Raw genomic sequence first — 14558 nt, forward strand, 5'->3', positions numbered from 1 at the left:
GACCCCAGATCCTTGACAGCATAGCCTGGGGTGAGCTGGGGGAGGGCTGAGGATCACAGATGGAGGTCCCTTCCGGAACCATGAAGCGCAGAATGGGGAATACAGCTGAGCCTTATTAAGGGTTATTAAACCTTACTAAGGTTTTTTTAATAGGAGAAAATTAAACAAAAGTTTAATAACATGTATACATAGGAGAGATCCAGGAAAATGAATAACTCACCACCTGTGGCTGAAACTCTCACCTTAAATTACTGTCTTCAGCTAAGGACAAAAGAGGATGTGGGGGGCAGTAGTTTGGGACTCTAAAGGGGAGGAAGGCAAGTCACATGAAGATGGAAAAGCAAATGTTTGGTAAACAAATGTTTACTGGGATATGCAGAGACAGTGGAACGCAGAGAACTTCTCTGTCTATGCCACCTGGTTCACATTATCGTTATCTATGGTGACAGGATCCTTCCTGGAACAGCTCCTTCATCTAAATTCTGTAAGGCAGTTAAGGAAAGGTCAAAGTTTCTTCCTGAGTCATCTTTTGGGCTAAAACAATCAAATGACCCACATGCCAAAGAGACTTTGGGGATGGCAAAGTTTGCTCCCCTTACAGCTTTTTCATGCCCTCCTCATTCAGTAACATTTGGAGGTTAGTGAGCCTGCAGCCTTCACACAAGAAGCACACACTCATTTCTACATTCAAGTGCTCTAAACTGTAAGAGATGTCTACTGGCCAGAGAGGCAGTGCAAAATGAAAATGCAGGACATCTTGTTAAAAAAAACTATGAAGAACATCCACAGCTACAGCAGAGTATTAAACCAACTTTCTTCTGAGCACTGGGCACCGTTGGGACTGTACAGGTAACAAATTGATTACACTAGCCGTGCCAGTAAGGCTGGTTATTAAGAATAGAAAGGTGTGACCATTCTTGCAATCCTGACTTTTGATTCAGAGATTCATATCAACTCTATATTTGTTATTGGTGAGTGGAGAACTTAGTGGAGGGGGGGCGGTGATGATTAAGGGGGTGATGAGGGCATTTCCAGTTGACTCCAGGGCTACTGAGTCTGTGCCTGGCTTCCCTGGTGTTCTTGAGGACTTCTAGAGTGGTTGCCTCCCCCTGGGCTTCTGTATTCACAGTTAAGGAAGTAATCCATGCCTAATGATGCCATAAGCACCATCACACCTTCTTTTGTGTAAATAATGTCTGATAAAATGAGGTGTGAGCCTGCTGTTGCAAAGCACACTTAGCTGTTAAATGCTTTTCTTTCCACTCCATTGACTTTCCCTATTTATAGCTATTCCAGCAGAGCATTTGTGTCATATTCATTTCCTGCCAGCTGCTGGTTTCCTCATCTTAGTTCTGAAGGGAAACCCACAGGGACCTCCCTAGGACCACCCACTCCCCAGGGCACTGACCTCTGCTTGGGTCAGGAGTCAAGAGAGAAAATGTTGGGTGAGGTCTCTTCTTCCTTCCTCTCTGGACTTGGCCCTGGAGCTTCTTTGCCAACTGAGACGGAAACAGTTCCTTGACCTGGGTTTACCTGAAAGGAGAGTATTAAACAGCCTGGGGTGGGAGGAAGTTTTTGTCTTGCAGAGAAGACATAGGGTGAGGGAGTAACAACTGATGTTAAGACTTGGGTGACTTCTAAGGAGGATGGTTACAGACTAATACTGACGCTAATATTAACAGTTATAGTAACATTGGCCATTAATCTTTATTGAGTTGTTTGCTATGTACTGAGTACCATACTGAGCACCTAAATGCATTATCCGTTTAACCCCAACCCCACGAGGCAGGTCTTGAGTAGGCAGTATTGATCAGAGGGGAATCTGCTTATAGGAGGAGATAAGATATTGTGGCTGTTGAGTAGAAGTAAAATGAATTATATTTTGTGCATTTGGAGTGCATTTGGGAGAAACCATAGAGGTCAGCTAAGTTCTGTCTGGACAGAGACAAAATCAAGAAATAAGACATGAGAAACTGGGATGTTTTTTGTTCTTTGACCTCAAGAGTGATTTTAATCAAGTGGAGAGTTTAGGTTTCAGTCAAGACTGAATCCACACTAGCAACACTTCTGGTTGCCCAGGTAATAAGACTCACACATTAGGATATTAACATTATAATGGGGAAAATGCAAAAGAAATAAGTAGTAATTAAGGAAGGAGCTGTGTGTGGCCCAATTAGGACCACCTTGGGGGGAAATAGACAGGAGTTGAGGGCAGCAGGGAAACATTTGTGTATGTACCAAAGTTACCTTGAGAGAACGAGAGTTGGAACATGCTTCTGGCTTCTCCCCCAGACCTTGGTGAAAATGGACTGGATAGTAAATCATGCACTTGCTTGTCCACATTGACTTCCTTTTTGATTGTTGGCATAGCTTCCTGGAGAACCATTTTCTTGGGAAATAGTGAAAGGCCACCCTCCTGATGACCGGTGGCTCTGGACACTGAGGCCATGGCTGACCTGGGATCTGAGAAGGACAGCATAGAGTATCAGTCCTTGCCCCTGTAGGGCAGGCAGGCTCAGGGCCACCACCAGAAGTGATTTTGACAATCTGCTACTTAGATTTTTCTTCCTATTCTTAGTAACAGAGGGTTGGGGATGCCCCAAAGAATCAGGGGACTAGACTAAGGATCTGCAGTTCTTACTGTTGATATCACTGTGTAGAGGAGGAAACTGAGGTTCAGAAAGGCTAATACAGGAGGTAGAACCCAAATGTTTCTGACCCTAGTCCAAGCATATCATTCCTTCTAGTCTCTTATCCACCTTCTCAAAAGCAAAGAGGCTGAAGAAGGGCCAAAAGGTATAATGGATATCATTACAAAAAGTGGTCACAGTCCTTCTCTTCTCTGGATTCTTTTCCCTTGCAAGATGGCTCTGAAGTTCCCCCTATCAAGAGGCAGAGTTTATGTCCCTGCTCTGGAAACTGGGCTGGCCTTGTTACTCACTATGGAAGTGATCGTGTGCCAGGTCTGAGACTAGGCCTCAGGGGCTCCTGTGGGCTTCCATTCATTTCTTGCAAGCCTGCCACTGCCATGTGAAGTAGCCCAGGCTAGGCTTCTAGAGGGTGAGACACCTCACAGAGTAGAATTGAGGGTCCCAGCTGACTGCAGATATGTCAGATCACGTGTTAGCTGATGACCCAGATGAATGGATGGGTTCAGCCAACCCAGGGACTCATGAGCAACAATAAACGCTTATTGCCGTACACCCCTGAAGTTTTGTGGTTGTTTGTTACGCAGCCCTGCTGTGGCATTAGATGTCTAATACAGGAAGCTATGGAGCCTCCATCCTGAAATGATGCACAGTAGAAAGCTGGACAGCAGGATGGTGAAGCAGATTCAGTGAGTCACAAGGACTCTAGGAATCTGAAACCCTCTGAGGATTCTGCAGTCTGTGATGGATAGAACAGAAAGATACTGTCTAGTACTGACCTCGGAGACATTGCCCTTGGAGAAAGAAAAAGGAAACCAACATTCTGTGCCAGGTGGTTTTTAAAGTGTTTTTTTCCCATTTTTTCCTCACGTTATTTCACAGCAGAGTGAGGGCAAGGGACCTGCTCACAGTCACACAGCTAAGATGTGGCAGAGTAGGCATTCTCATCCAGGTCTGATGGACTCAAAGTCCACCTTCATTTTAACTGACTCCATGTTCCATCTAGTCATTGAGCAAACATGTATTACGCTGGGCCCTGTGCTGAAGTTGGGATTTCCTAGTTGAATGGCAGACAACCTCTGTCCCCAGAGAATTATGGTGTTGGGGAGCTATGAGACAAATCTATTGAGAACACAATTCCCTCTCAGCAGAGAACTGCTAGGTCAGAGAGCTCTAGATTCAGGAATGTTTAATGGATGATGGTTTCCAATAATGTGATGTCTTTGACTCCCCATCTTCTTCCTCATCCAGCCATGCACTTGGGATTTGGGCCCTGGTTATGGACTTTCAGCAGGACTGAATTCAGGGTTACTGCTCAAGAATGGACTATGGAGAGGGCTCTAGGGTTATACTTGGATTAGACTTTGTTTGTGTCTGAATTGCCCTGGAAATTGTTGGGTCCTCACCTGGCTTGGATGTTGGCTAGCCTTGGAATTAAGTTTGTGCTCCGTTAGGCTGTGTATCTGGCTTTGAACACGGGGTTCTTAACTGAGCTGAATCTGAGATGGACCAGGCAGCTGGGCTCAGTGCCACTCCCAGGTAGCGACATCCTGGCCTGCCCCTCCGTGGTTGTCTTTTCCTTCTCTTGCTCAACCAGCCCCTAACATCTCACCTGTTGGGTGGTCTTCCTCATGCTGACTAGAAGAAGGCCATACTTCCTCCTCACCCAGGAGTAGATATAGAAAAGCCTGTTTTGCGTGGTTCCTCAATCTATTTGCCACTTTCCCAAACAACTATATCACTTCCCTGACACTTGCTATTGGTGACTCCTGATTAATCTGTGTCCTCGAATCTGGAGCCGGAGAACTCTAAGGACAGATTCTGATGGCAAAATGTCAAGGTGGTCCATTCCAAGAGCCTGTGCCTCTGGGTTGAAGGAGCCAGGGACTCCCCATGGTTTCCTTCTGGATGGCTAGGGCTGCCAGGCCAAGTACTGTGTGCAAAGCAAAATGAGAAAAACTGAGGACTTGGGATACTTTCTTAGATGGGTTTGTTTTTTTGGGGAGGTTCCCAATCAGAAAAGTTGGCAGCTGCCCTATTTCTGTAGGGTCCAGGCTTTCTACCCATGCTCAATGTAAAGAGACAGATCCAGAAACAGGTTTAGGAGAAGGAGATGTCAAGACTCTAGGCTGGAGAAGACAGCATGGGTGAAGACAGGGCCACAGCTGGAAGCCACACTGAGAGAAGATAGAAGAGCAAGGAGATGGGAAATTTAATAATCACATTAAAAAATTAAACACCAGGCCCTAGTGGTTGTCGCTTTCCATCCGCTGAGATTCACAACACTTGACATCCAATTATAATTGTGGGTTCCTATAAAACAGCCCATTAACTGCAACAATAAATTACTCTAGCTTGTGTGGAGTAGGCCGCTGGCTTAGTAGCTGATACTGAGGATTATGGAAATTATTAACAATCAGCAGTGTCTCTCGGAGTCCTCCTGCTCTGGGGAAGATGTACAGGCCCTGGAGGAATGAAGACAGCTGCTGAGGAGTCTGAAATGACACGTTCTGGCGCAAAGGACAGCTGCTGTTGTCTTTGATGGAGGGAGGGCATCTCTCTCTGCTGGTCCTCAAGTTGCCATCTTATTCCCTCCTGAGGACCAGGGATGCAAAGACAGGGATGTACACCCCCATACCCACATCCACATCCCCTCCCCACGCAGGCACGCACGCACACACACACACACACACATTGTGTAATTCCTGCCAACAGCTCCTCCTGCTAAAGGAAAAATCAACATACACCGTGGATCCAAAGAAGCACTTTAAAATTCTTTGAGAGCTTCTTTCATTCTTTATTAGAGTGGGCCTCCTCCCCTGCTGCCCATTCCTCCTTCTCCTCTCGGGCAGCACTACTTTCTGTGAGGGGCGGGCCAGCCAAGGCGCCTTGGGTGAGCTGTCTGGCCTCGCCCACAAGGTGGACAGGACATGCTCAGCCCTGATGGAGTTTTCTGTCAGTCTGTCCATTTACCGTCTTGCAGGAACTCCCCAGAACTTCTTACCTATTCTTTCTTTTCTAAGGTTACTACTATGATTCTTAATTTTCACTACTTCAGTGGAATTTGGAGAAGGAATAGAGAGATAAACATGTGGGTTAAATCCACCCTCTGGAAACTAGAAGTTGTTCATTGCATTTGAAAATTAGATAAGTTGGTTTTTGTTTTTTTTTTTTAAAGAATATGTAATATGAGTGACTGTTTTGCCAAACATTTGACATATATTAGTCTTTGACATTAATCTTCCTGAGAATTCTGTGAGGTGAGGACTACCATTAACAGCCCTTTTTATAGATGAGGAAACTAAGTCTTTTGGCTAAAACCAGTGTTTCTTTATTACCATTTTTAAAAAATAAAATGTAATGCCTTTTACATACAACCTGGGAATGACTGAAGGCGGGAGGAGAATAGGACGACAGAGGATGAGATGTTTGGATGGCATCACCAACTCAATGGACATGAGTTCGAGTATACTCTGGGAGTTGGTGATGGACAGGGAGGCCTGGCATGCTGCAGCCCATGGGGTCACAAAGAGTCAGACATGACTGAGCAACTGAACTGAACTGAGTGAATGCCTTTTAAAATCACAAGAAAATATGAAATAAGAATAATTCTTTATTCTTGGCTTACATCTCAGCACAATCTTGATTTAAATTCCCGAATCTTAGTTTTTTTCTTCCCCCCTGTAATTTTGTTCTCCTTACGCATCTTTAGAGAGAGAGATCTTGTCCATTCCTGGGTTTTAAACAGAATAGATTCTGGCAGTGAGCTCACAATATCCTTGTTTGATCTATTTGTCTCAGACAAATGGGAGATGGGGAAGCTTGTATTTTTGTAGTTTTCCTTTGCTAGTTTGGGGCTTTGGTTGCCTGTGGTGAGTAGGAAGTGAATTTCTGGGAGTCAGCATTGCAGGAGAGAAGTTTCCTGCTGGGCAAAGCAGTTTCCTTTCTGAGTTTATTTTGGCAGCAGAAGTTAGTAGGGCACTGCCCTCTCCTCTAAGTGCCCTCATTAGGAGCTCAGTGCGAAAGTGCCTCCAGTGGCTTGGCCTGCTGCCAGGGGACTCAGCTCCCTGGGCCTGTGTCCTGCCCTGCCCCCATCACCCTGAGCTGGGGTTCTATGTGGACATCCCACATTATGCTTGTTGCTTGGCAAGATTCCTGTTTCCTGGGTCTGACCACCACCCCCCCAACCCACTCATTTTTATTTATTTGCCTGTGATCATTTCAGTTGAAATTTCTGAAGGAGTTAAAAGCATGTGCTTGACTAGTTATAATAAAAAATGCAAATCTTAAATTTCCTTTGAACAAGAAAGGGAACCAAAAGGATAAAACCCCAAATGTATATCTGGGCGGTGGAGTTTTGGATGATTTTTATATTTTCCTTGGCAATTTTTCTGATCTCAGCTAGGAATCTATCATTTTCACTTAATAGACTTTTAATCTTTTAATTTCAAAATTTCAAACATATAAAAAATAGCATAACAGACATTCATGCACCGTAGAAATTTAACAAATGTTAACATTTGCCCTATTTGCTGTAGATCTTTCCTTTTTACATTTCTTTCTTTTATAATCAAAGGTTTCACTTTAACAATCCGAGAAAGTTAACTCAGGCACTCTCTAAAGTTTTCTTGGAAATAACTTTTTTCTTGACAGTGGAGAGGCAGCAAACACTGGCAATGGGAGGCCTGGTACCTGGCTGTCCAGGGACCCACGTAAGATTCTGGGGCACTGCTGCTGTTGCCAGAGGCCCCAAGAGGGCAGTTGGGGGAACAGACACAACTTTGATGCCTGGAAAGTTTTCTCCCAGTTCCAGAGTCTAGTGACCTCCATGCCTGCCTTACAGAGAGCCTCCCCACTCCAGGTGGGTTCTGCAGACTAATATCCCCTGGCGGTGCTTTTGCTTTTGTTGTTGTTTTGGGGAGGTGGAAAATCCTTAGTACTGTCTCTCTCTCTTTTTAATTGTTTTTATTGAGATATAACTGTATTTCAAAACCTGCACGTGTTTAATTCACACAATTTGATGAGTTTGGACATTTGCATATACCTGTGATACCAATCCCACCATCAAGGTGATAAACATATTCATCATCACCTCCAAAAGTTTCTTTGTGTCCCTTTATGATCTACTTACTATTATATTATTATGGTATGAACACTTACCATGAGATTTATCCATTTAACAAAATTTGAAGTGCACAGTATCAGAGTGTTTACCAAATGAACTGTTACATAGAGCACATTTCTAGACTTGTTCATCGTGCATAACTGAAACTTCATACCTGATGAGCAATAACACCTTATTTCTCCCTTCCCCACTGGCAGAGTTTTAGAAGTGAAGAAATGCACTGTTCTTCTTCTCATACGTTCATGTACATAGGAGTCACCTGAAGATCGTGTTAACTGTGGATTCTGACCCAGCAGGTCTGAAGTGGGGCCTGAGAGTCTGCATTTCTGAGAGTTCCCAGGGAATGCTGATGGTTCTGGTCTGCAGAACTCACTCTGGGTAGCAGCGCCTCCAAGAACGTGGTGTAGTCCCCACACTGAAGCAGGCCATCCTGGTTATACACAGCTGGAATCTGTTCTCCTTGGTCACAGCCGATGTTGTACAGGTCTTTTTAATCTTTTGACTATCGCCCTGCTCCTGAAGAAAACATCTGACCACAAGAATACCTTAGGTTTTGCTCTCAGTTTTGAGTGCCCCAAGTATTACAAACGATTATCATTAACTCTTTGAATAGAATCCGTCAAGGTAAATGCAAAGTGTAATCTATTCTAGCTAGAAAACCAAGATAAATTTCTTTGTCTCAAATCATTGTCCATTATTAGCATATCCCAAAGTGAGACGAATGCCTCACTGTTGGTATGTGAGAGAATTGTAGGTAGCACATTGATAATTTTTTTTAATTTAAAATACTTGTTAGGATTTGAGGGAGCCAATAAAGCACAACCCTACTCTTTCCACCTGAGTTCTTTTTCATTTTTTAGTTGAAGTATAGTTGTTTTATAATGTTTTGTTAGTCTCAGGTGTATAGCAGAGTGATTCAGTGTATATATGAATTCAAAGTGTATATATATATTTACACACACATATATATTATTGTCCAGATTCTTTTCCCTTAGAGGTCATTATAAAATATTTAGTATAGTTTCCTTCACTATACCGTAGGTCCTTCTTGGTTGTCTATTTTATATATTGTAATGTGTGTATGTTAATCCCAAACTCCTAATTTATCCCTCCTCTCCTTTCTTCTCTGGTAACCAGAAGTTTGTTTTCTATGTCTGTGGGTCTATTTCTGTTTTGTAAATAGGTTCATTTGTATCACTTTTATAGATTCCACATATACGTGATATCCTATGATATTTGTCTTTCTCTGTCTGGCTTACTTCACTTAGTATAATAATGGATCCATTCATTCACTTGAATTCTGAGCCAACTGAGAAAAAAAGATAAAGCCCAAGGCAGATGAGAGATTACAATGACATTTTATTATGACAAAGGCTAAGCTGAAACCTGGTTTTGTTAGCTTCAGGCATCCTTACTAATGCTCTCCCCACCTCGCTGGCATTGTGGGAAGCCCACCTCAGGGAAAGTGAGTCTGAAGAGCAGACCCACCTACCCAGATCACTGCCTGACTCCTGTTTGGGTGGAGAGGGAAGGAGAAACAGACAGAAACTAGGATTTTTGATAAATTAGCTCCACCTAGCCAATCAAGAAATGTGGACTGTGCTCACCCACCAGGTAAATTCTCACCCCTCTGGGGAGAGGAGAAAGGATAGACAAGAATCTAGGAGTGTTTTGTAGAAATTCCTTCTCTTTGAAATCAGAGAAATGGGGGAAAGACAATCGCTCATAGTAATGATTGTGCTTTTGTATTTTAATTAGAATTAGTGGCACTGATTCTCCATGTATGATAGAAACATAAGGTTTCCTTTGAAAATAAATTTAAGTGAACAAAAAGAAGATGATTAAAAGAGAAAGATTAAGATAATAATAGTACAGGTAATATGTGGCTATAGAAAAAATTGTATCAAATGTCTAAAGTTTGGGAAATAATTGGTCCAATTAATATTCCCTGAAATTTCAATGCCACATTTCATCTTCAAAAACTGCAGATCAGGCTCTCCCATTCTAATGTTCTCCTAAGGCAGCTTTAACTCAGTTATTTGACCATTGATCACAGTTTGACTCTGTTTCACTCAATAGAGAGTGGTTAGAACAAATAAACTAAGGCTCTTGATATATTATTGACTTTGATTTCATATATATAAATCATTTATGGGTCAAGTCATATGATCTTAATAGTATTGATCCAAAGCTTTTAATTCTGTCTCCTCCTTCCTCCCTCCTTCTCCTCTCTCTCTTTCATTTTTTTCCCCTAAATTCACTGTGAGATAGAATAGCAAATTCTTACTTTTTTAATGGCATAAAATAAGACTGTGTCCTTCAATAATTTGATGCAGTTTCTATGTGAATTAGAAACATGGCCTATGGCCAAAGGAAACAAGACCAGTATACTTTGATCTCCCAGATGTCCAGGTTATAGTCACAGGTCCCAGGAGACAAGAGGAAGCAGTCAAACCTGTAGGCTAAATGGTAACAGGTAGAATGAGCTAAATGTGAATTATGCCAAAAAGAAAACCTGCATTTGGCAAAAAAAAAAAAAAAAAATCTTGACATCCAAATGGGAAATATTAAATTATCCTACTCAAAAGGTTTATTCACTCAGTTACCTGGGGGCCATTCTGCTGCTGAATTTTCCCAAAAGATTAATTGCTATACGCTTGTACTCAAAATTGAAAGTAGTCTCCAAATATGTTTATACGAGGGGTGACAGCTCCTCCCACTAAAAAGTCTCTCTGAGAAGATGGGTCATCTTATATTTGAGTCCTTATTATGTATCCAATTTAAAGGACATTCTCTAAATTACTTATTTTGAACCATAAGGATACCTGAAGTGAGCTGATTCAATGCTAATTTAGGATATCGTATAGGCCATTTAACTTATATGCAGAGTACATCATGAGAAACTCTGGACTGGAAGAAACACAAGCTGGAATCAAGATTGCCGGGAGAAATATCAATAACCTCAGATATGCAGATGACACCACCCTTATGGCAGAAAGTGAAGAGGAACTAAAAAGCCTCTTGATGAACGTGAAAGTGGAGAGTGAAAAAATTGGCTTAAAGCTCAACATTCAGAAAACGAAGATCATGGCATCTGGTCCCATCACTTCATGGGAAATAGATGGGGAAACAGTGGAAACAATGTCAGACTTTATTTTTCTGGGCTCCAAAATCACTACAGATGGTGACTGCAGCCATGAAATTAAAAGGTGCTTACTCCTTGGAAGGAAAGTTATGACCAACCTAGAAAGCATATTGAAAAGCAGAGACATTACTTTGCCAACAAAGGTTCGTCTAGTCAAGGCTATGGTTTTTCCTGTGGTCATGTATGGATGTGAGAGTTGGACTGTGAAGAAGGCTGAGCGCCGAAGAATTGATGCTTTTGAACTGTGGTGTTGGAGAAGACTCTTGAGAGTCCCTTGGACTGCAAGGAGATCCAACCAGTCTATTCTGAAGGAGATCAGCCCTGGGATTTCTTTGGAAGGAATGATGTTAAAGCTGAAACTCCAGTACTTTGGCCACCTCATGCGAAGAGTTGACTCATTGGAAAAGACTCTGATGCTGGGAGGGATTGGAGGCAAGAGGAGAAGGGGATGACAGAGGATGAGATGGCTGGATGGCATCACCAACTCGATGGACGTGAGTCTGAGTGAACTCCGGGAGCTGGTGATGGACAGGGAGGCCTGGCGTGCTGTGATTCATGGGGTCGCAAAGAGTCAGACACGACTGAACGACTGATCTGATCTGATCTGATCTGATAGGCCATTGGATGGACTTGATAACAGAAAAGACAAAGAAATTTAACACTGATTCAATCATTATTTCTTGAGATGTGAACTCACAGTGCAAGTGTTAGATGTAAAAGATTATCTTAAATGAAATGTTGAATGATCATGATGACAGAATCATGACTTCTTGTGTCCTGGGAATGGGTGCATGGGACTGGGAGACCACCATGGCAGAGAAGTGTTAGATTAATTCAAATGAGGTCTTGATGCCGAAAATTAATGAGAACAATTTAAATAATATCATCTCATGAAGATACAAGAAGGGGAACAAAGCAGTATTTTGAATCCTTTTAACTGTCCAGATAATGTGATTTTAAATACATCTGAGGAAGAAAAAAAAAATGAGACATTACAAGTAGCTAGCTCACTATTGCCTCTAAATTTCTACAAATCTCTGTTGGGTCGAACCATGTAAGACTGCCATTTTTGCATGTGAATGTTGGCATTTTCACATGGTTCAACTTCACAGACTGAAGTTGGTAATACATATGAAAACATATTATTGGGAACACGATGGGCCACCCAAACTTTGGGGTCACTTTATATGCAGATATGTACCCTTCAAAGTGAAAGAGGGACTTTGGAATTTTTTTAACTGCAGAATCTTTAAGGTTAGGGCCATGACAATATTTTGGAGATTTACTGAATTTTTAATTAACCGAGGACCATTTAGGAGACAAACTCTCGGCTTTGTCAATAGTTATTTCAATAACACTTCGTTTTTTAGAATAATAAAAATTTTAGTTGTTTTCGTTATAAATGATCACTTTTGTTCACCATTTGCCCAATTTCTTTATTAGGAGTCTACTTTCACTTGAAGTCATAGAATACTTGTCTTGCGTAGGCTCACTAGTGATATCCGTGGTGCATCATTTGCCTGCAGCCAATGCCAGAATCAGGTGACTGTTGCTCTAGGAAGAATAAAGTCATAATTTATCCCTCTCAGGATTTGCCAGGCTTTATCCGTCTATTCACTGAGACTAGCTATCATTTGCATCAGTGGAACCTTGATCCCCCACAGAATCTTCTTAATAGACTCATCATTCTTACTGTTTTGTGTTTATATCACTTTATGTAAGAAAGCGGCTTCCCTGGTGGCTCAGAGGGTAAAGAATATGCCTGCAATGTGGGAGACCTGGGTTCGATCCCTGGGTCAGGAAGATGCCCTGGAGAATGAAATGGCAATCCACTCCAATATTCTTGCCTGGAGAATTCCATGGACAGAGGAGCTTGGTGGACTACAGTCCATGGAGTCTCAAAGAGTCAGATATGACTGAGTGACTAACACATACTATCTAAGACAAATATGGGGATATTCCAGGAGTTACTGTAAAAATAATTATCAAGAATATGTTTTATTGACCACTAGCTCTCCCCTAGGAAATTGATTGTCTCTCCCTTGAGCTCACAGCATTAGGTCATATGAAGCACATTACCCATCCGTTGTTCTCTTTGCCTTGATTGTTCAGAAACTCAGAGCCGTGTTTGAGCTCAATCATCATGGAACATTTATCACAAACATTTCTTGATATGATTCTATCTTTCTCTTGATAATTTAACTTCTGACCTGGAATTTTATGTTGATCCTTGCAGCAACTTGACTCTCCAAAGTTAGTTTAATTTTCAAGGGAAGGCTTGGGTCAAATCTCAAGCCTTTGTTGCCACAGACAAAACACTCAGACTTTACGCCGATCTTATCTTCATTTCTCAGATATTATTTTCCTGCACTTAAAGAATGTTAGCTAAAAGCCACCACATGTCTTTTCTTCATTCCCAGGTCTAACAGCCTTTGTTGATGTCAAGTTCTTCCTAAAAGATGATTTAAATTTTCATACTGCAGCATAAGTCTCTTCCTCACAAAGAGGGAATTGGAGTGAGAATTATAGATTTGAGTCCTGGCTGTGAGACCCTAGACAACTAGCTTTAAAAATCTTTGGGTGTCAATTTCTTCCCTCTGCAAAGCAGAAATACGAATCTTAGTTATTATAAAGAGAAAATTATGTAAAGTATATGAAAGGACTTTGTGCCCTTAAACAAGTTTATAAGTCAGGTTAATATCATTCAAAGGCAGGAGAAAGATGAAGTCCTGTATAAATATCTTTGTTTCCCTTGATATTTTGCCTCTGTCATTTTATCTTCATGTCTCCATGTTACCTGGAGTTCTCTTGCTGGACCTTTGCCCAAGGGCTCTGAGTGTCTACAGCCTCTGGAAAGAAGGTTCAAGACTCTGAAGGTGGCATAAGGTGCCTTGAAAAGCCACTTGAGGAGCCTAGAATGGACCCCACTGGGACCGGGTTGATCTGTGTAGAGTGAACTACAGGGCTCATACTGGGCTCTGACAGAGCCAGATGCCCAGCCTGGAAGGACAGCCAGGTCGGGGGCTGAGGAGCTGTGGCCAAGCTGCAAATGCATCCTTTGTTTCAGGCTTAGTGGGGAAAAGAGCCCCTTTCCAGAAGCCCAAGGGCAGGACTACAGGCAAGTTGCCAGCTCCACTGCAGGGCTGAGCCTGCGTCAATCACACTGGTGCTCCTCAGACAAGCTGAGGTGTGCTGGGCGGGCCATGCCCACAAAGCGTGTGTCAGTCAGCCGTGATCCAATTAGCCATGTGTCATCAATCATGTTGTGGTTAGACGTGGATCAGCCTGACACGTGTCAGTCACACAGACTCGTCTCCCATCCTCCAAGGGACACAGGAGTGAAATGAGTGTCAGTCACACACATGCCCACTGGGTGCGCTCCTGCCAAACCCTCTGCAGAGTGAGGGAGGGGCCGCAACCATGTGGCCCCAGCAAGGAGGAAGGTGGATGTAGGAATTAAAAACTGCTGGCAGCTCTCCCATCCTCCCCTGCTTTTCTTTTGCCACCTTTCACTCATGGTCTTGTCCCTTCTCAGGCAGCCTGAGTGTGTGTGTGTGTGTGTGTGTGTATGCATGCATGCAGGGGTTGTATGCCAAGTGAGGAAGGCAAGTAAAGGGAGTTGCCTCTTACTCAGAGAGTG

The sequence above is a fragment of the Bos indicus x Bos taurus genome, chromosome 25, assembly GCF_003369695.1.
Source record: "Bos indicus x Bos taurus breed Angus x Brahman F1 hybrid chromosome 25, Bos_hybrid_MaternalHap_v2.0, whole genome shotgun sequence".
NCBI classification, from domain to species: Eukaryota; Metazoa; Chordata; class Mammalia; order Artiodactyla; family Bovidae; genus Bos; species Bos indicus x Bos taurus.